This window comes from Nilaparvata lugens, chromosome 14 (assembly GCF_014356525.2).
Source record: "Nilaparvata lugens isolate BPH chromosome 14, ASM1435652v1, whole genome shotgun sequence".
NCBI lineage: Eukaryota > Metazoa > Arthropoda > Insecta > Hemiptera > Delphacidae > Nilaparvata > Nilaparvata lugens.
In genome coordinates this window covers 2,615,613-2,642,117 of record NC_052517.1, presented here as the reverse complement: position 1 = coordinate 2,642,117, position 26,505 = coordinate 2,615,613, and the positions used below count along the sequence as shown (strand labels likewise).

The window sequence follows — 26,505 nt, the reverse complement described above, 5'->3', positions numbered from 1 at the left end:
CTTGAAATGGGTTGGTTGACGTTGTAGAAGGAAAGTGATGCATCAGCCCAGCCAAACCTGCAGCAACAAGTCAGTCTACAGTCGTCTTTGCCTTGAATAGCTTCGAACGCTAGTTTGTCTCCCTTGAGATTGTCTTATTACTTTTAAATTAATAATTTCGTTATTAATCGGTGTGTTATTGTGAATATACTAATTAAATGCTCCCTTTCATGTATTTTACTACGGGGTTGTGAAATTATTGGTGGTGATATGACTTTGGTTAGTGAGAAGTGAAACGTGGTTTTCGGTTCATGGTCGCCCGCCCTTTGAGGTAGGAAATCTTTTCCAATAATTATAATTCACCCCTCATGATATCAATTTGATTTCATTAATTGATGTAGTTCAGTTTAGAAGGCTAGGCCTTGAATTTCGTTTCATTGCCCTATATTTTTAAGGTTATTAGTTCGTAAGATGTTCGATTTCAGAATACTGCAAACGTTAAGGGAAAAGGCGTGTTGATCTCATGTATTCGATGTTAAAATCTATTTAATATCAAATTTGTGTGGTCAACTCAGGTCAAATTCCTTTGTAAGCCTTCTGAAATTGTTCCGTAGTTAATAAGTTAGAATTTTTAGTTAATTTTCTCTGATGATGATTAGTCTATTCATACTGCTTTATTAGATAGATCTACATCATTAGTCTTATGTATCTTGTATTTTGGCGAAGTAAATATTCGATTCTATTCAATTAGAGTTCGGAATCCACCTAGCCTATTGTATATGAATGTACGTTCAAAATTATTTTGTTCTGCATTGCTGTGTCTAGGCCGATGTGCCTAACGTTTCTTTTCAATCTGGCAGTAATACTCATAGGTTAACATTAAAGCCTCATATTTAACCAATACTGCAGACTGTGTAATGAGTTTTGTTTGATAGTGTCAGTATTCTCCTCATGAATAGAATCAGAGTCTCTGGTTTGATCAATAGTGACTGTTGAATGTGATTTTTAAGGTAGGCTAAAGAAAGTAGTTCCATGGTACAAAATATTACTCCGCGTAGGTGCTCGGTCAACGGTCAGTTTAATTTGAATATCTGTCGGATTTTGTTCCTTTATATAGTGTTTTCTGTTTTATCTTTATTGTTTATTCATATAGAGTCAGTGCATTAATTAATATTAAATCCCAGTGATGATAAAAGTGAATTTACTAGAGTCGAGTTCAATCTAGTGTGAAGTGTGAGTGTTGGATACAAGGATACAACAGTTGAGGTTATTTGGCCGGCTTTGATTTTACACATCAGGAGGTCTGTAGTTTTCAATTATTTTTATTTATACGTTTCTCTCTGTGTATGAATTTAATTTGATAGTTCGCTTTTGTGCTAGTAATCTGGGATTTTGATGTGAGATTCTGTTGAACTACGTTAATACTATTCCCTATTTCTAGGTAGCTAGGTGCCGGCTATGTACCGGTAGGACTGTTTTCCAGGTTTAGAACAATTCTAGTTTGAGATTTTCAACTGAATGATCAGTTTTTTGACTTTGAATCAATGATTTTATTGGGTTTAAGTTTTGAAAAAGTTGATTTAACACCGTATACTATCCAAGTAACTAGCTCAATGTTTAACGTCTAATACAGTAGCAGCTTCCGGCAATGTATGACTGATTTCACCATTAAATAGGTAGGTTTTGAACAATTCTTATTTGAGATTATCATCTGAATGATCGGTTTATTGACTTTGACTCAATGATTTTATTGGGTTTCGGATTTTAAAAAGTTGATTTAACACCGTATACCATCCAAGTAACTAGGTCGATGTTTCACCTTTACCCAACCTAACTAGGCTACGTCGTATCGTATCTTGAAATTAGTCTATTAATTATGAAATTAGCCCTATTATCAATATTTATTTCCAAGATTGATTTTGATTACAGTTTCCAAGATTATGTTCGATGCTGACACTGTAGTTCTGAATACACTATTTAATAATTTGTTCTGAACGATTCTAATTTGATATCAACTAAATCAATCGGTTTATTAACATTGAATCAAAGATTTCAAGAAGTTGATTTAAGATGTAGTTCTGATTTCACCATTCAGTAATAGGTTATGAACGGTTCTAATTTGAGGTTACTGAATGATCGGTTTATTAACGTTGAACCAATTATTTTTTCGGGTTTATGATTTTAAGAATTTGATTTAATAGCGTAGGCTCTACCGTGCATGTAACTAGCTCAACGTTATACTTGGGCGAAAACCCATTTCTCAGTGATAAAATTAGTAGAATTGATGGTGATGTTGTGAAATCTCTCCATAATGAGAAAACAAATTTAATAAAACGGCCATTTATTTTGAACAAATTTTTAGTGAAATTTGACAATATCTTTGTTTTCTCATTTCTCAGTGGTTTTTATCTTGACTATTTTATTTTAATTAAATACAAATGATCCTTTAACTTATTTATTTAATTCGGGTGTTTGTGCTGTAAAATAGGATCTGTTTTGTGTTGGTGAAAATAGTATGTTTTTAAATCATAGCTGATTCCTCATGTTTAAATAATTTGTTTGCGGCATCCTATTCTCAATATGCGGTTCAAAATAAATCAAACTTAACTCATTTCTCCTGTTATAAATTCAAGATCATTAGATAATATTTGTTCATTGTAGGTGGCTCCGTAGAATAAATCAAACTTAACTCATTTCTCCTGTTGTAAATTCAAGATCATTAGATAATATTTGTTCATTGTAGGTGGCTCCGTAGAATAAATCAAACTTAACTCATTTCTCTTGTTATAAATTCAAAATCATTAGATAATATTTGTTCATTGTAGGTGGCTCCGTAGAATAAATCAAACTTAACTCATTTCTTCTGCTATAAATTCAAGATCATTAGATAATATTTGTTCATTGTAGGTGGCTCCGTAAATAAATCAAACTTAACTCATTTCTCTTGTTATAAATTCAAAATCATTAGATAATATTTGTTCATTGTAGGTGGCTCCGTAGAATAATCAAACTTAACTCATTTCTTCTGCTATAAATTCAAGATCATTAGATAATATTTGTTCATTGTAGGTGGCTCCGTAGAATAAATCAAACTTAACTCATTTCTCCTGTTGTAAATTCAAGATCATTAGATAATATTTGTTCATTGTAGGTGGCTCCGTAGGTGGTAGGCCTTTAGTTCAATTTAATTCCATTTTCAAATTACGGGGCCGTTGGAAATAATTAGCCTATACTTGATGACTAGACTGCAATTAAAAGCTGTATGTTTTCATAGAATACTGCAATCCGAGCCAAATTAAAACAAGTTATTGTATTCTGATGACCTTGATCCAAGCTGTAAAGTTATGATTCCATCTACAGTATTTGCAGTTTTATATCGAAGAAATCATTCTTATATATTATCTTATAATTATGTAATTACTGTTTTCGAGAATTGGTCACTCATTTCAGGATAAATTTGTTTGAAGTTTTAATCGCTCAATTGTATTTAATTTCATGCAAGTTATACCAATATACCTACTACGGTAGATTTACTTATTTTAGTTTAGTATTTTGACTTTTCAGAAACCATTGTGTTGGGTTCGGAATCCACTCAAGATTTTAGACCTACGCATGCCTTCAATCAAAAGCTTTACTTTTTTCATTGCTAGTCAGTCGTTTTTAACCCATGATATTGAATGGTAAATTAATAATAAATGGCGGTCCAGTTTTCATATAGGTCAATACGGTTCTTAATTAATTGATAATAAGCGGTTTTTTGTAAACCACTAATTTATTTTCTGCTTGTCTAGATAATTAATTTTGTTATTGAAGCAGTGGTTCGGAACCCACCGAATTATATTAATTATAATATATTACAGTTTCAATATTCCCCTTATCAATCCAATAAAATATCTATCCAATTAAACTTACAGAATGTTTGGAATCTAGGCCTAACAAAAATTGTAGGTTAATTATTTCATCAAGATATTTTTAGCTTCCTTATTCTCGGTTGGTTCGGAATTCACCTGGAATTTCGTTTCTGATTTGGATAATAAAAGATTATTAGACGGTTCAGTGATAAATAAAATGTTCCTTTCCTTTGCATTAGCTGAATAGGGAATTTTGTAGCATGAATGAGGGAGAAGGAAATTTCCCTCTATGCCGGATGGAGTTTCTTGGGAATTTGTAGCATGAATGAGGGAGAAGGGAATTTCCCTCTATGCCGGATGGAGTTTCTTATTTTTCAATTTTCACTTTTGATTCCCTTCAAATTGCTTCTCAAATGGTTGGAAAGTGTTTTTAAAATCTTAAAATAATTGGGGGATTCATATTTTCATAAGAAACAGGCTCTTAGAGATGCGTGGAAGTATTTTTATGGTGGTGAAATTATTTTTGGAGTGGTTTGAAAAATTGGCAAGATATTTGTGACATTTTGAAATTTGGTCGGTTGACGTTGGAAGGAGAAGGAGAGTGTGACGTCACAATGCCGACTGTCTTTGTCTGTTAGCAGGCAGCCTCTTGCTTGTTTGAACTTGTCGAGTGTCGAGCGAGCTCATCAGGCATCAGTCCAGTTCAGTCTACACTCTACAGCTTGCCAGTTGTCTCAATATTGTTAGTGTTTGTCTAATTGATTTTGAACAGAAATTGTGTTAATTATGAAGTGTTTTATCGTGAGTTTGTTGGCTAATTACCTCTTTTTATGTGTTGTGATATAAATTTGGAGTTGTGTGATAATAAGTTGTGAAATTAGATCGGCAAGTTTTGTGTTACGGTGAGATAGAGATCTGTGATTTTCGTCGATCAGTTTTCAATGAAGATATGACTGTCTTGAAAAATCTCAGTTTACTGTTTGAAGTTTCATTTCATTTGATAAGGTTATTGATAATTATTCGATTTTTTGAAAGATATACTTTTTTCATAATTAGTCTATGTAATTTGATCTATTCTAAGTTGTAGTAGGCCTGTTGGTTCCAAGTTAGAATCTGAATATTACTGAATTTATTATTTATTCTGTGATAGTTATTTGCTGTGTAGTCGTTATTTAAACTTCTGTAAAGAAGTTAATGAAAATATAAGTCAATTTGATCGATCGGCTTTTTATAGTTATGATTATGTTCGCCGGTCAAATTTTCAATTAGAGATTTCAGATTTGTCGACCGGTCAAGACACGTTCAAATTGAACGAGACTGATTGATCCGGATCAGTAAAGTGATCCGAACTTCCCATCTCCATTCAATTCTTGTAACGATGGTATGAGTAGACGTGTAGAGTGGAGCTAGCCTCAGAGTTTCGCCACTGCGCCGCTACTAGCTGAGAGCGCTAGTGTGCCACTCTATGTGTTTACCAGTTGCGTCGTTGCTTCTCGCTTTCTCAGTTTGTTTTGCTTGTTGGTTCTTGTCGTTGTGATAATGATTGAAGATTTTGTTATTGGAAATTGTAATAATTGTCATTTTAAGATTGAAGTGCTGTTTATTAGTTATTTTAACCGATTGAAGTGAGTTGAATAAATTGATGGAATTTCCGTGATAGATTAATAGTGTTGTGCGTTTGGTTTTGAAGATTTGTCGTGTCATTTCAGGTTTGTGAATTCCATCTTCCTATATTAATAGGTTTCAAGTTGATAATAATAATTATTATGTAACAATTATCATTTGATGATTAAAGTGCTATTTATTAGTTTTTTTAACCGATTGAAGTGAGTTGAATGAATTGATAGAATTTCAGTGATAGATTAATAGTGTTGTGAGTTTGGTTTGGTTTTGACGACTTCTTATGTCACCCCAGGTGTTATTCTTATTCTTTCTGCGTTGCAAACGATTTTGGTCTATTTCATAAAACTTTATAGCTATGTATCTTGTATAGGCTCTAGCCAGTTTTAAAATTTGATACCGTGTTTTTCAAGGATCTTACTGGTTGAGATTGAAAAATAACAGTCATTTGAATAATCATAGCATTATCTAATTCTAACACCGTAGAGGTTTTACGATAATCCTATATTATAAATAAGTTTCAAGCTATTATTTTTGACATGTATCTTTCTAAGTGAATTTAATTCTTGGTTTGTTCCTTGTATTATTTTTTCTTCGTTGCGAGCAATTTCGTCCGGATATTTCGAAAAGCTTTGTAGCGATGTATCTTGTATAGGCTCTAGCCGGTTTTAAAATTTGATACCGTGTTTTTCAAGGCTCTTACTGGTTGAGATTGAAAAATGATAGTAGTTAGCACTGTATAGGTTTTATTTCTCATTGTTTTACGATAATATATGTATCGCACAAATATATATTCTCTATTGTTTTCATATTAATAGGCACAGTTGCACAAAAGCCGGTTAAATTTAAACCGTGATTAATTTTGTTGTTTTCTGATTAATTTAATACGGTGGGCATATTCCCGTACGCAAGCCTTTGCAGGATCTCCACATTAGACATTTGTCTTTATAATTTATTTATATACATAATAATTCTTGTAATTTAATGTCCATTTTTCAAATCAGTTTCCGTGTCTGGTTGTGTGAATATTAAAAAAAAATAATAATAAAATCGTAGTTCTTACGGCTGAGTGGGAATATTCCTAAATAATATAATAATAATGATATTATTGAGAAATATAATTCCTATAATTGTTAATTTCTAACGAGAATGACCAGATAATATTACATCAATAAACATGTATTAGCTACCTACCGTCTATAGCAGGCATTGACAAGACAGAGGATCGGCAGCGTTGTTACCTTATATTTCAACACTGGAATTATATCGTGTATAGGCCTAATACTGATATATGGGAATTTAGCACAAGTGATTTTATTGTATAGTAAGGTCCACGTTATAATGGCAGTGGAGAAAGATAAAAAACCAGCTTTGCTGATTCTCTGCCTTGTCACTGCCTTTGTCGATACCGGTTGGCTATATCTGATGTGATATGAACTGTTCATTCCTGTTTGGAATAATTATTAATTATAATTTTTTCGTCAAGAAAAATATTTTTTAATGATTAAATAATACATTTTCAGAATTAAGATTGCACATTTTGTTAATATTGTATTCCTACAATGTTGAAAAACTATCTGGAAACGTTGCGGAGGTAGAAAAGGATAGCGCTATATGCTATGTCGAATGATAGACAAGGATAATAAAGTCCATGTCAATCGAATACTGCCATTATAACGTGGACCTCACTATAGCATGAGAGGTCTAGAATTATTTAATTTCAAATTTCCAGTGTTAACGGGTGAGACCACACGAATCTTAGACTTGTGCAACCTTTAGGAGGATAATGACAATAATTGAAAAAGCTTAGTTTAGGTTGCAAACAAGAGGAAATCAACTATAGTGTCGTATTCTTCAAATCGGAAAGCACCTATCTATGAAAGGTTGCAGGCCTATTTCTGAATTTTTATTATTATTTTAACAAATAATTTTTATCTATTTATTCATTCATTGAAGTAAAATCGCTTGTTACTCTTGTTTTACCGTCTGTTAGTTGGCCAGTAATAACTTACTATCAAATTACTTTGGTTCGGAATGCACTTGAAACTGTTCTGTTCTGTTTAACCCGCGCATAAGTCTTTGAATCCTGTCAGTATCATCCTCACCCAAGAACGCCAAATAAACTATTTCAAATGTCATAAATAATGTGAATCGTATCTGGACAAGTATTTCTTAATGATTTATTGCTGGCTTAATAATTTCAAATGCGATTGGGAATTTTGCGAGATTTCAATGAGTGTTTTTGTTGTTATGTTGTAGGTGTGAGGTGAACACATTTAGCAACGCATCGAATGGAGCTTGGTAGACTATACTGATTCACTCCTGTCATGGACCACAGCTTTCAAGTATGGCACTTGACAGGTGAGGCTTATAACTTATTTTAATTACTTATTTTCACTACTGATTCTGTGTTATATATTGTCTGGAATTGATTAAAATGTATTATATCATTTTATGAAAATGTTTGAGGGATGTAGCAGTAGGCCTTGTAGCTCAACAAAGTGCGGTTATGTGTTGATGTCAGTCATTTCAAATGTGCTTTCTAGTTTGAATGCAAAATAATGAAAGAATGCTAAGAGATATCATATAGTTATTTGTGCAACTAGTGCGCAAAGTGACAGTTTGCTGCACCGAAAGAAACGTTTACGCCCGAGCCGTAGGCGAGGGCGGAATGGTTTCTTGAGTGCAGCAGAGGAACTTTGCGCACATATTTCACATTAAGTTTTTCCTACAGTTACCATTGAATATGAAAAGTGGGTAATTATGGGTAAAATTGCCTGAAATGCATCAAATATTTTTGTGTGATTTTATTATTGATAAAAACCTTAATTTATTGTCAAATTGAATAAAAATGTTGTCCTTGGTTACAATATCTAATACTAATAGTTAGCGCGTTGTGCTTGGTTGCACCTCTGCTCACTATAGCAGCCACAGCAGTCACTGTTACCAACTTCATTTTGATTTTGCTGCACTGTTGCTCCATATAACCTACTAAGTATTTTGCGTTGCCATGTTGCAAATCTGGAGTGCAGAAAAATTTTTCCCGCACTAGAGCGGAAAAGTGATTCTTTGCGTTCTGTAATCAGTGCAGCAATGGCCACTTTGATGTGCCATGGTTTATATGCCATTTTTGTACGAGTAAGGCTAGTTACATACACATCGATTTTTGGTCGTACGATATTTTACCGTCCTTATAAATTCTATTAGATTGAACAGATGATTTCAAACATATGATGTTTGCCAAGTTCCGTTTAATCTCATAGAATTCATAGTGACGGTAAAATATCGTACGACCAAAAATCGATGTGTGTGTAACTGGCTTAAGTGTGACGGGCGTTCAGTGCTGTCGTTGGACGGGTGACCGCTTTTTGGTCAGCTCCACCAACTTTCAAATTATTTAAAAAAATGAATATTGTCACTGTCTTGTTTTAATCTATGAGATCAGTTTTTATTATCTTTTTAATTATCATGATTTTATCACTCACAGCACAAAAAATAGGTTTTAGTGTTAATATAGTTTTTTCAACAATAAGTTAGAACCATTATGTTTTTTGTGTAGTTGAGAAGTTGATATTGTGGTAATTATTCATATTAAATGAAAAAGACTTAAGAAATTGTCAAAAACCACAGATTTATTGATACTTAAAAAGACCGGTTTCGGTTTTTATTCATATCAGTTTATCAGAGATTGACAATGGTGTAATAACCGAAACCGGTCTTTCTAAGTATCAATAAATCTGTGGTTTTTGACAATTTCTTAGTCTTTTTCATTCAATAGAACCATTATGCTCCTGTTTGCCTCCACATTTTTCTGTCGGCAAATGAATATTTTTTGGAGGTTTGAAAATACTTATCGATATTCAATTCTATAGCAAGGTCCACGTTATAATATTTGATTAACATTGGTGTTGCTATCCTTGTCTATCATTCGACAAAGCTGATAGCGAATGTATCAAATCATAGTGTTGTGTATCAAATTGAAATGATACTGTATCATGTTGTGGTTGTTCTTGTTCTATAGTGAGGTCCACGTTATAATGGCAGTATTTGATTAACATTGGTGTTGCTATCCTTGTCTATCATTCGACAAAGCTGATAGCGAATGTATCAAATCATAGTGTTGTGTATCAAGTTGAGATGATACTGTATCATATTGTGTTGATAATGTATCATGTGTGGTGATACTGTTTTGTGTTGATACTGTATCATGTTGTGGTTGTTCTTGTTCTATAGTGAGGTCCACGTTATAATGGCAGTATTTGATTAACATTGGTGTTGCTATCCGTGTCTATCATTCGACAAAGCTGATAGCGTTATCCTTTTCTAGCTCCATAACGTAACCAAATATGTTTTTTAACACTTTAGAAATATAATTAAGGCAGGCTATTGGTGACGCTGTTCTTCTATCTTCATTCACTGTCATTATAACGTGGACCTTACTATAGAACAAGAACAACCACAACATGATACAGTATCATTTCAACTTGATACAACAACACCATAATTTAATACAGAAGAGGATAGCGCTATCAGCTTTGTGGAATGATAGACAAGGATAGCAACACCAATGTTAATCAAATACTGCCATTATAACGTGGACCTCACTATAGATCAAGAAGTTGAGTGTCGAGTAGTATAGAACATTTTCTGAAATGTATATTTCATTTGTTATGTTTTTTTTAGGTATGGACCAAATTTTTGGAGGAGATACATAAGACGAGTTCTGCAATATAATGAAGAAGCCTATGATGTTGGCATCATGATTTTATGATTGATCTCCTAAGTTGTTAACTTATCTTATGGACGGACAACATATTTCAACGCAGGTCAGTCTTTTCAAAACTTATTCAACTATTTCTCAATTTAGCTGTATCATATTTTTTAGTTGACCAATGTTTTATTTTAATGACAGCTTTTGCCGGTTTTTGTAGTGTGTAGATTCACTGCAGAATGTCAGCATTAATATTGATTGAAACCTTCAAGTAAGTCAATCTTGTAACTTGTTTTCAAGCGTTATTCAGTGCTGTTGAGTTTTGAATACATGTTTGAGGCCCAGTTGCACAAGAGCCGGTTGAATTTTAACCGTGATTAATTTCACAAGAATCAACCAGAGAAAGCCTGTTTGATAATACGGCTACTCTGGTTGGTTCTCGTGGAATTGATCACGATTAAAATTTAACCGACTGTTGTACAACCGGCACTAAGCACCCAACAATCATTATTGCAAGTTAAGGCTGTGCAAAGGCTAAAAATAAACTTTGTACTCGTGATATTTTACAAAGTTTTTCGATTTGTATATCATCAGGCTATCGTAATGAAAAAGTTTTCTCAGGAAAACATTTTTTTTCCGATCATTACTTTTTGAGATATGAGCGACTGAAGTTTGAATTTTTGGGACAGAACATTTCAAATTCGGTAAGATATAAATCCATGAGATTTAGAGGATGGATTCTTCATGGTATTGTTGATCTAGTAAAACAGAAATTTTCTGAAAATATCAATTTTTGAAAAAGTTATTCAACTTACCAGAAAAAACAACTGAAAGTTATTTTTGGTTATTTTTAGTAAATTGAATAACTATCATAAAAATTTATATTTTCAGAAAAATTTTGTTTTTCGAAATGATCAAAAATACCATGAAGAATCTATCCTCTAAATCTCATGGATTTATATCTTACCGAATTTGAAATGTTCTGTCCCAAAAATTTAATCTTTAGGCGCTCATATCTCAAAACGTAATGATCAGAAAAAAAATTCCCTGAGAAAACTTTTTCATTTTGATAGCTTGATAGTATACAAATCGAAAAACTTTGAAAAATATCACCAGTAGAAAGTTTTTTTTTAGCCTTTGTAAAGCCTTAAACCGTCGGTCCTGGCTGCCTAAAAAGCAGTCGTTAGGTAATGTCAGAAGCCATGAAATTGATCAGTTGCGACCTGAAAACTCTGACACCAGACCTCAGCCAGCCTGGTCACTCGATATTATTATTACTGAAAGTAGTCTACGATTAATCCAACTTGGCAACGTGCAGAGAATAGTCGAATCTGTGATGGATTTAAGCCTAAACCTGGCAGCTGCTAACGAATTGTTAGAATAGTATAAACAAAATATCATGAAAATATTTTTCGCCACACTGCACAGAAAGCAGCTGTTTTCCAGTCCCTACGTAGATCTGAAAGACATTGTTTGCAGGCGACTCTCGTCTGACGTCAGAACAGGTTTCTTTCCGGCCTAGGCCGGAAAGAGTATCCTTTCCAGCCGCTAACATGGAACTAAGAAAGGTGATCAAAAAACAGCTGATCAAAAAACTTTTCATTATTTGTGTTTATTATCCAATAATTAAAACATTTATAATAATATCATCTTATTGTCATTTGAAAGAATAAAAAAGTATAAACTCCACCTCCCACATAATTGAACATCATCTTTCAGGTTATTTAGACAAATCAGAATAAAAAATAAAAATACTTGGACAATTTCCTGATATTCTGATTACCTCAGGTTTGCTAGAGCTATCACCTTCCACTTCTGTTTTCGGAAGTGCTTAGTAAACAACTATTCTCATATATTGTTTATTTTTGTGTGTGGCGAAAAATAGCGTTCGCACCAAATGTTAGCGAGCAAAAATGTTTTACCGGCTCTAAATCTTTCCTTGAAAACCGATTTCGAGCCGGAAAAATCTCATTTTCTGCTCTAGGTGCTAATTATACTATTATAAAGTTTAGTGGACTATTATACAGTATAATATACTATAATAATAATATAGTATAATCATAATTATATGATTGGTTGCTAATGTGTTGAGAGTTGATAGATGTGTTATGCCTTTTGCAGTGAGCAGAGTGAGAGAGAACAAGAGAGGAGCTGTCGATCTTCACCGGAACATTTCTCACCACCAGAGATCGTCACTCTGTCGCCGAGCGAAGTGAGCTCTCACCACCTGAGATTATTACTGATGTGTCACCGAGCGAAGCGAGTTCTCATCCCATGTTGCAGTCTCCATACATCTGGATTGCGCGGTGAGTCATCTTTATAATTTTTTGTCAGATGTTTGCTGTTATAACTAACTTGTGTATCGAGTTGAGATGATACTGTATCATAATTGTGTTGATACTGTATCATGTTGTGGTTATTATTGTTCTATAGTGAGGTCCACGTTATAATATTGTGGCAGTGTTTGATTAGCAATGGTATTGCTATCTTTTTCTATCATTCAATAAACTGATAAGAGTTATCTCTTTCTCGCTTTGCTCTGTTGCCAGATTGTCTTTTAACAATGTAGAATAATTAATAATTAGTTAACAAAATATTTCATTTTAATAATTATGAAGATTCATTATGAAATTGTTGAAAAATATAAATTTCTTGCTTGATAAAATATAATTGATTTTTTTAAACGAGAATGAACTGTTAATATTACATCAATGAACCTGTATCAGCTACCGTCTATAGAAGGCATTGACAAGACAGAGGTTCGGCAACGTTTTTCTTTTATCTTTCTCCACTGCCATTATAACGTGGACCTCACTATAGATTCCTTGTGATATTATGAGGCGGACGCTCGATTCTGTATTTTCAACTGTTAGTGCCGGTTGCACTAAAGCCGGTTAAATTTTAACTGTGATCAATTCCAAGAGAACCAATCAAAAAGAAAAAGGCCTTCTCTGATTGGTTCTCGTGAAATTAATCACAGTTAAAATTTGACCGGCCTTTGTGCAACCGGTTCTTACTGATCTTGCAGTTTGTGGTATTATCGTGCTAACAATATTTTTTTTCAAGAGTATATCTCATAATAACTTTGAACAATTAATTACACGACATAGCAGTCAGGTACCTGACTGCTATGTCGTAATATTAATTGTTCAAAGTTATTATTTAACAAGCAGTTCGTAATGGAATCAAACATTGAAGAGTATATCTCAGTTTGCTGTTCATTTATGTAATACTAGCTGGTAACCCGTGCTCCGCAAGGATCTATTTCAAAACTAGACATGATGAAATGTTGAAGAATTGAAAATAGGCCTATAACCATCCTCGGTTTATTAAGAATGTATATGCAAAATTTCAAGTTGATCAGTTGAGTAGTTGAGACGTGATGATGCGTCAAACACAATATCATGAAGAATTCATCCTCTAAATCACATGGATTTATCTCTTACCGAATTTGAAATGTCCCAAAAATTAAAACTTTGGGCGTTGATATCTCAAAAAGTAATGATCAGGAAAAAATGTTTTCGCCACACTGCACAGAAAGCAGCTGTTTTCCAGTCCCAACTTAGATCTGAAAGACCTTGTTTGCAGACGACGTCAGAAAAGGGTTTCTTTTCCGGTCTAGGCCAGAAAGTTGTCTCTTTCCAGCCGCTCATGGAAGTAGTTAATAAGTCATCCACTAGATCGGGCGAGTGTCCACTTTCATCATCAGCTGAAGTCGCCATGATTTCAGTTCCAGTTTCGAAATATACTATTTCCTGATAAAACATTTTCATTTTGATAGCTTGATAATATTCAAATCGAAAAACTTTGAAAAATTTCATCAGTTGAAAGTTTTTTCAGGCTTGTTCAGGCTTGGCTTGGATTAGGTAGGTACTTGTGGTTAGGGCCAAACCACATGAAGCGTTTTTTTCAGATGTGTCGGGCAGTTCAGATGTGTCGGGCAGTTCAGATGTGTCGGGCAGTTCAGATGTGTCGGGCAGTTCAGATGTGTCGGGCAGTTCAGATGTGTCGGGCAGTTCAGATGTGTCGGGCAGTTCAGATGTGTCGGGCAGTTCAGATGTGTCGGGCAGTTCAGATGTGTCGGGCAGTTCAGATGTGTCGGGCAGTTCAGATGTGTCGGGCAGTTCAGATGTGTCGGGCAGTTCAGATGTGTCGGGCAGTTCAGATGTGTCGGGCAGTTCAGATGTGTCGGGCAGTTCAGATGTGTCGGGCAGTTCAGATGTGTCGGGCAGTTCAGATGTGTCGGGCAGTTCAGATGTGTCGGGCAGTTCAGATGTGTCGGGCAGTTCAGATGTGTCGGGCAGTTCAGATGTGTCGGGCAGTTCAGATGTGTCGGGCAGTTCAGATGTGTCGGGCAGTTCAGATGTGTCGGGCAGTTCAGATGTGTCGGGCAGTTCAGATGTGTCGGGCAGTTCAGATGTGTCGGGCAGGAAGCTCGCCGATTGGCTGATTGGGTTGAAGTTTGAAAATCATCCAATCAAAGAGCGTCCTGCCGACTCGTTTGAGAACGCCTGAAAAAAACGCTTCATGTGGCGTGGCCCTGAAGGTCAATGACACTTGGCTTTGCTGGTGGTTACCACACAGATTTATTAAATCTTGCCAAGTCTTACTGCACAATGATTTTATGTGTCATTGATTTTATAATAATTATTTTGCATTCTTTCTCTATAGGACACAGAAGAGAGGGACAGACACACCAGAGGAGAATGACCAGCTCCACAGAAGAAGAGAGATGGAGGATATCAAGAAGAAGCAGATTACAAAATATTGAAACAAAGTGACAAGTGCAAAATGACGAGACTCTAATTTAGTGCAATGATTGATTTCAAGTGAAAAAGTTGAGTGTGAGATTGAAAGGACTCTAATCTGGTTTCACTCACACCAAGGACATTGAAATGTTTTGTTGTTGTGTTATGTTTTTCAGCTTTTGCATGTTGTCATGTTTTTCATCTTTTGCTTGATCTGAAATAAATGAGCATGGGTGTGTCTTATTTGGGGGGGGGGGTGCTTTTCAGGCATCGATGCTTGCACTGGCAGGATGAGGAGGAGAGGAGAGGACATCGCAGAACTTCAAAAAAGGTAAAAGTCAGCTCTCAACCGATTTTAACAGTTCAATCAAATTCTCTTCGCAACCAGTTTTATTCAATTATTTATTGTTGATTAGTGCATTCCGAATTTTCAAAAATGCTTGAAGATGACTGTGGTATTCCAAGTGAAATTTTAAAAGAATCTGAAATCCTGACTGCAAATCTTCTACCACTAAAATCAAGAGATAGGTAAGATAGCTTAACGAGTATTCTTCATTCTGTATTCTTTATTTATTTTGTCAGCAATACCTGTAGTGTGGCGAAAAATATCGTTCGCACCACAGGCAAAAATGTTTTTCAAGCTCTCAATCTTTTCTAGTCCTCGGCCTACGGCCTCGGACTTGAAAACCGATTTCGAGCTAGAAAAATCTCATTTTCTGCTCTAGGTGCGAAATATACTATTTCCTGATAAAACATTTTCATTTTGATAGCTTGATAATATTCAAATCGAAAAACTTTGAAAAATTTCATCAGTTGAAAGTTTTTTCAGGCTTGTTCAGGCTTGGCTTGGATTAGGTAGGTACTTGTGGTTAGGGCCAAACCACATGAAGCGTTTTTTTTCAGATGTGTCGGGCAGTTCAGATGTGTCGGGCAGGAAGCTCGCCGATTGGCTGATTGGGTTGGAGTTTGAAAATCATCCAATCAAAGAGCGTCCTGCCGACTCGTTTGAGAACGCCTGAAAAAAAAACGCTTCGTGTGGCGTGGCCCTGTAGGTCAATGACACTTGGCTTTGCTGGTGGTTACCACACAGATTTATTAAATCTTGCCAAGTCTTACTGCACAATGATTTTATGTGTCATTGATTTTGTAATAATTATTTTGCATTCTTTCTCTATAGGACACAGAAGAGAGGGACAGACACACCAGAGGAGAATGACCAGCTCCACAGAAGAAGAGAGATGGAGGATATCAAGAAGAAGCAGATTACAAAATATTGGAACAAAGTGACAAGTGCAAAATTATGAGACTCTAATTCAGTGCAATGATTGATTTCAAGTGAAAAAGTCAAGTGTGAAAATGAAAGGACTCTAATCTGGTTTCACTCACACCAAGGACATTGAAATGTTTTGTTGTTGTGTTATGTTTTTCAGCTTTTGCATGTTGTCATGTTTTTTAGCTTTTGCTTGTTCTGAAATAAATGAGCATGGGGTGTGTCTTATTTGGGGGGGGGGGTGCTTTTCAGGCATCGATGCAGGCACGCAGAATGAGGAGGAGAGGTGGGGACATCGCAGAACTTCAAAAAAGGTAAAAGTCAGCTCTCAACCGATTTTAACAGTTCAATCAAATTCTCTCTTCTCATACTATTCACATACTTTTCAATTTATTTCAGTTTTCATCATTTCAATTGTCTTTACAGTTTTTAAATTTTCATACAAGTTTATAATTATTTACAAGTGGCATCTTTTGATGTAACTTGTGAAGCTTCTTCTCTTGAATCAATTTTTCTTTTAAATACATTCAATTTGTAAATATGTTCAATTCTAAAGTCTGACTTTTGTAATTAAATGTAATTAAATTTGTATTGTTGAACTGTTCAATTCGGTTGTGGGCGACTTGTATGAAATTGGTGATGCATGCCTAGACCATCAACCCCTTATCAGTAGTTTCTTTTCAGTTCTTCTTTCTATTAGCTTTGTTTTTGAAATTTCAATTTTATTTTCTCACTGTTTAGTTTCAGGTTTTATTTATTTGCTTTGGAGGCGAACCTTCAGTTCAAATTCAATATCGAAGTATATGTCGATACATGGTTATTTTTTGTTTTCTTGAGCTTTTTAGGAAATGTCCCTTCCATTTTTTAGTTTCAGGTTTTATTTATTTGCTTTGGAGGCGAACCTTCAGTTCAAATTCAATATCGAAGTATATGTTGATAAATGGTTATTTTTTGTTTTCTTGAGCTTTTAGGAAATGTCCCTTCCATTTTCAGTTTTTTTAGTTCTTTCTGTTCTAGGATTGACCCTTTTCATAATTCTTTGCTAGATTTGTTAATGGACTCTCAGTCCATTACTCAATTCCCCTTTCTTCTAATATAATGTTAGTTTCATTGAATTGTTAGATATTTTGTTGGGTGTTGCCACACTGTTTGCTTTTTTTTAGGTGGAAATCGTCTTCAACTTCTTTCTCCAGTATTTTTCTTTCTTGTGTCTTGTGTTGTTGTTGCATCTTTCAAAATATTGTTAGCTAACTTCTAAAAACTGTCATATCTTCTGTATATTTTTGTAAAGTGTATTTTCAATTGTAAAATGTGCATGCAATCCCTTCCTTTACCTCATATTAATTTTCTGTTTTGCCTTTCCCTCATCCTCTCCAGTGTAAATACCTTACCTACTCAGATCTTCTGTCTTTATCTCTCATATCCTTACTCCTACTATCATTCCCATTTCTGCATCCTTATCCTAATATATTTCATCTTCCTCCACAATTCACTGCTATCATTCCTACCTCTTCATCCTTATCCTGGTATTTTTTGTCTCCTCCCACAATTTACTTCTATTATTCCTACCCCTTTATCCATATCCTGATATTTTTTGTCTTCCTCCACAATTCCTTGCTATCATTCCTATCCCTGTATCCTCCTTCTGGTATTTTTGTCTTCCTCCACAATTCCTTGCTATCATTCCTATCCCTGTATCCTTCTGGTATTTTTGTCTTCCTCCACAATTCCTTGCTATCTTTCCTACCCCTTCATCCATATCCTGGTATTTTTTGTCTCCTTCCACAATTCCTTGCTATCATTCCTATATCTGTATCCTTATCCTGATATTTTTTGTCTCTATCCACAATTCCTTGCTATCATTCCTACCCCTCCATCCATATCCTGGTATTTTTTGTCCCTTCGTACAATTTACTTCTATCATTTCTACTCCTTCATCCATGTTTTGTCTATATCCACAATTCTTTGCTATCATTCCTATCTCTGTATCCTTATCCTGATATTTTTTTGTCTCCATCCACAATAACCAGTCTGCTATTCCTCTACTATCCTTTTACTTCAGCTTGCTCATCTCATTGTCATCCCCTCGTTTCATACTGCAATATCTTCCAATCCTCTGTAGCTATCATCACTTTGGCAACCCCTTTCTATTCACAACTGCCATCACTACAATCCATTCCATTCACAACCCCTCCCCCTCCCTTCATTCATTTGACTGAATCCACTTTAGTAATCCATTCCTCTCCTTATCTTGATATTAATTTTGTCCTTCAGACCCCTATTTTCTTCTTTGCACTTTTTTGGCAATAATTAAGTGTAGGTAATTAATATCAATGATAATTAGTACCTATTCAATATTCTGACAGATGCAACAACAATTGAGTGTGGCAACACTTTTAGTGTAGACTGCTTGTGTGCCCCCCCCTCATGATGGTCTAGACATGCACTTACCTCTTTCATCAATCTTCTCACTCCTTTTGGAGGGGCCAGCCCCTCTTCGGTAGAAGTGGGAGTTACCCCTTCAGAAGGGGAGCCACTCTTTTTCCCCCCCTTTGGGGAACTTTCCCTTCCCCTTCCGGGGGAGGAAAAGCCCCCATTGGGGGATTTGACCCTCTCCCTTCTGGGGAGGGAAAACTGTCACCTGGCTCTTTGTGGTCCAGTCAGGCTCAATGCGCCCTTTGGCGTGGGTGGGACCACTCACTACATTGGGGGGGGCCAGGAACACATGGAGCCAGGTGCCAGTACTTGGACGGAAAGATTAGTGCCCGTTTTTTTTCTTGGGGACTTTTCGACAGTGAACGTTTCACTGTAAACCTGAATCTAGATGAAGAGGAGGAAATAAAAAAAAAAAAAAAAAAAAAAAAAATTTGGAATTTTGAATTTTTGAAATTTTATGAAATTTGGAATATTGAATATATATGAAATTTGGAATATTGAATATATATGAAATCAAGGTGGTTGATTTGTTCAAACATTTATTGTTCTTCAAATTTACAATGTATACATCTATAATGTTATATATAATATCTATATTCATGTTTCTTATAAATAAATATATATATATATACTGGAAAATTGTCTTTCTTTCAATCTTAACTCTAGTTGTCAATCTTAAGCTTGAGGAGGGGGAGGTTGAAGGTAGAAACTCTAGTTGTCAATCTTAAGCTTGAGGAGGGGGAGGTTGAAGGTAGAAACTCTAGTTGTCAATCTTAAGCTTGAGGAGGGGGAGGTTGAAGTTAGAAACTCTAGTTGTCATCTTAAGCTTGAGGAGGGGGAGGTGAAGGTAGAAACTCTAGTTGTCAATCTTAAGCTTGAGGAGGGGGAGGTTGAAGGTAAAACTCTAGTTGTCAATCTTAAGCTTGAGGAGGGGGAGGTTGAAGGTAGAAACTCTAGTTGTCAATCAAGCTTGAGGAGGGGGAGGTTGAAGGTAGAAACTCTAGTTGTCAATCTTAAGCTTGAGGAGGGGGAGGTTGAAGATAGAAACTCTAGTTGTCAATCTTAAGCTTGAGGAGGGGGAGGTTGAAGGTAGAAACTCTAGTTGTCAATCTTAAGCTTGAGGAGGGGGAGGTTGAGGTAGAAACTCTAGTTGTCAATCTTAAGCTTGAGGAGGGGGAGGTTGAAGGTAGAAACTCTAGTTGTCAATCTTAAGCTTGAGGAGGGGGAGGTTGAAGGTAGAAACTCTAGTGTCAATCTTAAGCTTGAGGAGGGGGAGGTTGAAGGTAGAACTCTAGTTGTCAATATTAAGCTTGAGGAGGGAGAGGTTGAAGGTAGAACTCTAGTTGTCAATCTTAAGCTTGAGGAGGGGGAGGTTGAAGGTAAAACTCTAGTTGTCAATCTTAAGCTTGAGGAGGGGGAGGTTGAAGGTAGAAACTCTAGTTGTCAATCTTAAGCTTGAGGAGGGGGAGGTTGAAGGTAGAAACTCTAGTTGTCAATCTTAAGCTTGAGGAGGGGGAGGTTGAAGGTAGAAACTCTAGTTGTCAATCAAGCTTGAGGAGGGGGAGGTTGAAGGTAGAAACTCTAGTTGTCAATCTTAAGCTTGAGGAGGGGGAGGTGAAGGTAGAAACTCTAGTTGTCAATCTTAAGCTTGAGGAGGGGGAGGTTGAAGGTAGAAACTCTAGTTGTCAATCAAGCTTGAGGAGGGGGAGGTTGAAGGTAGAAACTCTAGTTGTCAATCTTAAGCTTGAGGAGGGGGAGGTTGAAGGTAGAAACTCTAGTTGTCAATCTTAAGCTTGAGGAGGGGGAGGTTGAAGTTAGAAACTCTAGTTGTCAATCTTAAGCTTGAGGAGGGGGAGGTTGAAGGTAGAAACTCTAGTTGTCAATCTTAAGCTTGAGGAGGGGGAGGTTGAAGGTTAGAAACTCTAGTTGTCATCTTAAGCTTGAGGAGGGGGAGGTTGAAGGTAGAACTCTAGTTGACAATCTAAGCTTGAGGAGGGGGAGGTTGAAGGTAGAAACTCTAGTTGTCAATCTTAAGCTTGAGGAGGGGGAGGTTGAAGGTAGAAACTCTAGTTGTCAATCTTAAGCTTGAGGAGGGGGAGGTTGAAGGTAGAAACTCTAGTTGACAATCTTAAGCTTGAGGAGGGGGAGGGCTTAAGCTTGAGGAGGGGGAGGTGAAGGTAGAAACTCTAGTTGTCAATTAAGCTTGAGGAGGGGGGGTTGAAGGTAGAAACTCTAGTGTCAATCTTAAGCTTGAGGAGGGGGAGTTGAAGGTAGAAACTCTAGTTGACAATCTTAAGCTTGAGGAGGGGGAGGTTGAGGTAGAAACTCTAGTTGTCAAGCTTAAGCTTGAGGAGGGGGAGGTTGAAGGTAGAAACTCTAGTAGTCAATCTTAAGCTTGAGGAGGGGGAGGTTGAAGGTAGAAACTCTAGTTGACAATCTTAAGCTTGAGGAGGGGGAGGTTGAAGTAGAAACTCTAGTTGACAATCTCTTAAGCTTGAGGAGGGGGAGGTGAAGGTAGAAACTCTAGTTGACAATCTTAAGCTTGAGGAGGGGGAGGTTGAAGGTAGAAACTCTAGTTGACAATCTTAAGCTGAGGAGGGGGAGGTTGAAGGTAGAAACTCTAGTGTCAAGCTTAAGCTTGAGGAGGGGGAGGTTGAAGGTAGAAACTCTAGTTGTCAATCTTAAGCTTGAGGAGGGGGAGGTTGAAGGTAGAAACTCTAGTTGACAATCTTAAGCTTGAGGAGGGGGAGGTTGAAGGTAGAAACTCTAGTTGTCAAGCTTAAGCTTGAGGAGGGGGAGGTTGAAGGTAGAAACTCTAGTTGTCAAGCTTAAGCTTGAGGAGGGGGAGGTTGAAGGTAGAAACTCTAGTTGTCAAGCTTAAGCTTGAGGAGGGGGAGGTGAAGGTAGAAACTCTAGTTGTCAATCTTAAGCTTGAGGAGGGGGAGGTTGAGGTAGAAACTCTAGTTGTCAAGCTTAAGCTTGAGGAGGGGGAGGTTGAAGGTAGAAACTCTAGTTGTCAAGCTTAAGCTTGAGGAGGGGGAGGTTGAAGGTAGAAACTCTAGTTGTCAAGCTTAAGCTTGAGGAGGGGGAGGTTGAAGGTAGAAACTCTAGTTGTCAAGCTTAAGCTTGAGGAGGGGGAGGTTGAAGGTAGAAACTCTAGTTGTCAAGCTTAAGCTTGAGGAGAAGAGGTGGAAGGTTAATTATTCAGTGAACAGATTGAGACAGTGGGTGGTCTGGTGTAAGGTTGATTGGGAATAGATAGAGGATGGAGTATAGAGAGGACTAAGTATGTGATCAATTCAAACTATATAACTATGTTATTGTTAAAAAGTACAATCATTTCTCTCAATTTTCTATTGACATAACAATTCTATAATAGTATACTAAATTATAAAAAATGATTTCAACATTCTTATTGTACATTCTATTGGATGGTTCGTATAGAGATACAGTACCTATATGGTGGATTCAGAAAGTGAACAGTAACTGTTGTAATTTGAATCAAATAAGTTTGAGTGAACTAAGGTACAATCAATTATTACATGATCATATTGTTACAGTTACATGGATATTTTGTTTCAGCAATCATCCAAATATTCATTGTTATCATAATCAATACCACTTTTCAAATTTACACTGAACAACTATGAGTTTCAATTAGATTAATAATGATGGGAAAATAAATGAAACACAACATAGACCATAATTTATTTGTACATTTCAAACATCACCACACTGGAAATAGGAATTTATAGTAATAATGCTACAATTTCATTGCACCTACTGTATAAATAACACTTTTACTGCACTGCAATCTATTTGAAACTCAACACTGTTACAGTACTCTCTATCTAAGAATCACAGAGGAAGAGAGAGAGACCAATTTTTTTTTTTTTTCGGAAAGCTATACTTTCCTTACGTATGGTAATGAGGCAAGGAAAGTAAAAATCTATAACTTATATATTAGTGAAATATTTCTTCTGTTTGGCTTGGATCTTTGAATATTATAGGCTACTTGAGATGCGTGTGAACACTAGCGTCAGGTGTTAAATCTTCATAACGGCAAGGAAAGCCGTTATGAAAAACGGCTTTTTTAAAAATAAAATATGCTATTCTCTCTGAATCCTCAAAACCATTATCATCGAGGCTGTTTTCACAGTTTAAACAGAATCTGAGCAGCTGTTGGCTAAAATGTAAACTCATGATTAATTTATCGTAATGTGTGATAAATTGTTTAGCGTTTAAAGCATAAGCTGTTCCGAATCCGTTCAAACTCTCTGTCTACTACAAACGGCACACAATTTGGATTCAAATGAAAAGCTGATCGGAATTTGTTTAAATTTACTCTGGGCAAGCTGTCAACAATTTATTTATTCAAAACACCAGCTGATCAGATTGAGTTTAAACTGACACTTCACAACAAAGGGTACCTACACGATGCGGTGATGCATTTTCACCAACTGATTCGATTCAGTTCAAACTCACTCTGGGCAAGCTGTCAACTATTTATTTATTCAAAACACCAGCTGATCAGATTGAGTTCAAACTGACATTGCAAACAATCCATTACTTTTATTAATATTTGGAATAATATCCACCAGCTGATCAGATTCAGTTTAAGCCTACGATGTGTAAACAGCCCGGGGCGGAGTGTTTGAAATTTTCAAAAATAGTCTAAAAACGAAACTTCTGTCTCTGTTGAATGAACCAATCCAATATCTATGTACAATTGGCTACTATAGTGAAATCCACGTTATAAAGTCAGTACCTGATTAGTATTGGTGTTGCTATCCTTGTCTATCATTCCACAAAGCAGATAGCTCTATCCTGTTTTGTATCAAATTATAGTGTTGTGTATCAAGTTGAGATGATACTGTATCATATTTTCGAACACTAATTGCTATAGTGAGATCCACGTTATAAAGTCAGCACCTGATTAACATTGGTGTTGCTATCCTTGTCTATCATTTCACAAAGCAGATAGCTCTATACTGTTCTGTATCAAATTATGGTGTTGTGTATCAAGTTGAGATGATACTGTATCATATTGTGGTTGTTCTTGTTCTATAGTGAGATCCACGTTATAAAGTCAGCACCTGATTAATATTGGCGTTGCTATCCTTGTCTATCATTTCACAAAGCAGATAGCTCTATCCTGTTTTGTATCAAATTATGGTGTTGTGTATCAAGTTGAGATGATACTGTATCATGTTGTGGTTGTTCTTGTTCTATAGTGAGGTCCACGTTATAAAGTCAGCACCTGATTAACATTGGTGTTGCTATCCTTGTCTATCATTCCACAAAGCAGATAGCCCATATTAGCGCAGATAGTTTATTTATTTGAGTAAAGAAAGAATTGAATTGAAAGCATTTTATTAACAACAAGATTAAACAGTTAATATTGAGTTAATATGGGTTTCCACCTGTTTTATCCATCAAGCCTGGTTTTCATTGGTAGAGTTAGTGGTAGAAAGTACTAACTATCTTGTGAACTCTCCCAACGAAAACGTTCATGGTAGAGTACTAGTTTTTAGTAGAGTAGAGTGGGATAGTACTCTACCACTTGCCTTCCCCCACCACCGCTTCTCACTCTACTCTACCACTACTATACTAATGAAAACAGTCTCCAGCTAGTAGAGTAGAGTCGTGCCGTAGGCTATCAAGTTTAATAAATATTGTCCAATTTATTAAAAAGTATTAATTTATTAAAAAGTGTTAATTTATTCAAGTGTTGATAGGTTTTAATTTACTAAAAATTATCAATTTATTGACCGAGCGAAGTGAGGTCTAAGATTCAAGTCGACGGTTTGGCATTTCTCTTAATGTTTAAATGTTGCGCATTTACGGCGAAACGCGGTAACAGATTTTCATGAAATTTGACAGGTATGTTCATTTAAATTGCGCGTCGACGTATATACAAGGTTTTTGGAAATTTTGCATTTCAAGGATAATAGAAAAGGAAAAAGAGCCTCCTTCATACGCCAATATTAGAGTAAAAATCAGACTATAGAATTATTCATCATAAATCAGCTGACAAGTGATTACACAGATGTGTGGAGAAGCCAGTCTATTGCTGTATTTCCATAAGGTCTTAGTGTCAATCAGGTACTTGTGGATGAGAATACTGCGTGAGGTCTACTGTTCACAGAACTACTAGTATAAAAGGGAAAAGGAGCCTCCTTCATACGCCAATATTAGAGTAAAAATCACTATAGAATTATTCATCATAATCAGCTGACAAGTGATTACACAGATGTGTGGAGAAGCCAGTCTATTGCTGTATTTCCATAAGGTCTATAGTGTCAATCAGGTACTAGTGGATGAGAATACTGCGTGAGGTCTACTGTTCACAGAACACTAGTATAAAAGGGAAAAGGAGCCTCCTTCATACGCAATATTAGAGTAAAAATCAGACTATAGAATTATTCATCTTAATCAGCTGACAAGTGATTACACAGATGTGTGGAGAAGCCAGTCTATTGCTGTATTTCCATAAGGTCTAGGTGTCAATCAGGTACTTGTGGATGAAATACTGCGTGAGGTCTACTGTTCACAGAACTACTAGTATAAAAGGGAAAAGGAGCCTCCTTCATACGCCAATATTAGAGTAAAAATCAGACTATAATTATTCGTCATAAATCAGCTGACAAGTGATTATACAGATGTGTGGAGAAGCCAGTCTATTGCTGTATTTCCATAAGGTCTATAGTGTCAATCAGGTACTTGTGGATGAGAATACTGCGTGCGGTCTACTGTTCACAGAACTACTAGTATAAAAGGGAAAAGGAGCCTCCTTCATACGCCAATATTAGAGTAAAAGTCAGACTAGAATTATTCATCATAAATCAGCTGACAAGTGATTACACAGATGTGTGGAGAAGCCAGTCTATTGCTGTTTTCCATAAGGTCTATAGTTTCAATCAGGTACTTGTGGATGAGAATACTGCGTGAGGTCTACTGTTCACAGAACTACTAGTATAAAAGGGAAAAGGAGCCTCCTTCATACCCAATATTAGAGTAAAAATCAGACTATAGAATTATTCGTCATAAATCAGCTGACAAGTGATTATACAGATGTGTGGAGAAGCCAGTCTATTGCTGTATTTCCCTAAGGTCTATAGTTTCAATCAGGTACTTGTGGATGAGAATACTGCGTGCGGTCTATACTGTTCACAGAAGTACCAGTTATTGTTAATTTTTAAAAAGTATTGACATTTTAGTATAACCGTTCACTGGACCGTATTCAACCGATCCTATCGGCCGTTGGATCGGACGAATCTGCCGGCCGTAATTCGGCCGAATATGGTCGTCCATTGGAACCGTTTTCGTCAGTCTAGTTGAGTAGTGGCGGTTGCCACAAAGTGAAGTGGCAAGCTAGTTAGTAGGCAAGTCCATCTTCTGCGAGTGTTTACTCACAAACATAATAAAAATATTATAAAACAGAACAAGTTCAAAAACCAAAAACAGACAAGACTGTGAAACAGTGTTGAGGTTAGGATGATGTTTTCTCAGCTCGACTTCGGCCGGATAGAGCCGGAAAATCCCATTCAATTCGGATCGAAAACTTGATCGGCCGTAGACGGCCGTATGAACCTGTTGCAATGGACGAGCATCTATAGCTTTGTTGGGGGATCGTTCGGACGAGTTCGGTAGTTTTCGGCCGATGCTAGTTCGGACGAAATCGGTTCCAGTGGAGGCATGGACGGCCCACCTTAGGGTAAGTTCTGTTCACTAGACAACACACTTTACCTACTATACTCAATTGTAGCATAGAGAAACAATAGTGTAAGTAGATATGCCATGGTATAGGGCGTTTATGTCGCAACTTTACTGTTATCTCAAGCCGATTACTGTCGATTATTGTCGAATTTTACTGTTTTTTTGGAGTGA

General features: G+C 36.2%; 1 protein-coding gene and 2 long non-coding RNA genes across 7 annotated transcripts in view; 2 read left to right on the top strand and 1 right to left on the bottom strand.

Moving 5' to 3' along the window:
• LOC111043387 (cytochrome b reductase 1) overlaps positions 1-26,505 on the bottom strand; it is a 112,447-nt gene that overhangs the window by 71,846 nt on the left and 14,096 nt on the right. The gene's annotated exons all lie outside the window — the stretch shown is intronic.
• Positions 1,021-10,270, top strand: LOC111050575. 2 transcript variants are annotated; one of them, XR_005572851.1, is made up of 3 exons: positions 1,021-1,280; positions 7,710-7,811; positions 10,134-10,270. It is a non-coding gene; the product is annotated as an uncharacterized LOC111050575 (long non-coding RNA). The 2 variants fall into 2 exon arrangements; XR_005572852.1 differs by lacking the exon at positions 1,021-1,280 and adding an exon at positions 5,334-5,539.
• On the top strand, positions 20,531-21,386 carry LOC120354154. Of its 4 annotated transcripts, none has more exons than XR_005572843.1 (3): positions 20,531-20,721; positions 20,934-21,073; positions 21,317-21,386. It is a non-coding gene; the product is annotated as an uncharacterized LOC120354154 (long non-coding RNA). The 4 variants fall into 4 exon arrangements; XR_005572846.1 differs by having other exon boundaries at positions 21,366-21,380; XR_005572844.1 differs by having other exon boundaries at positions 21,268-21,377.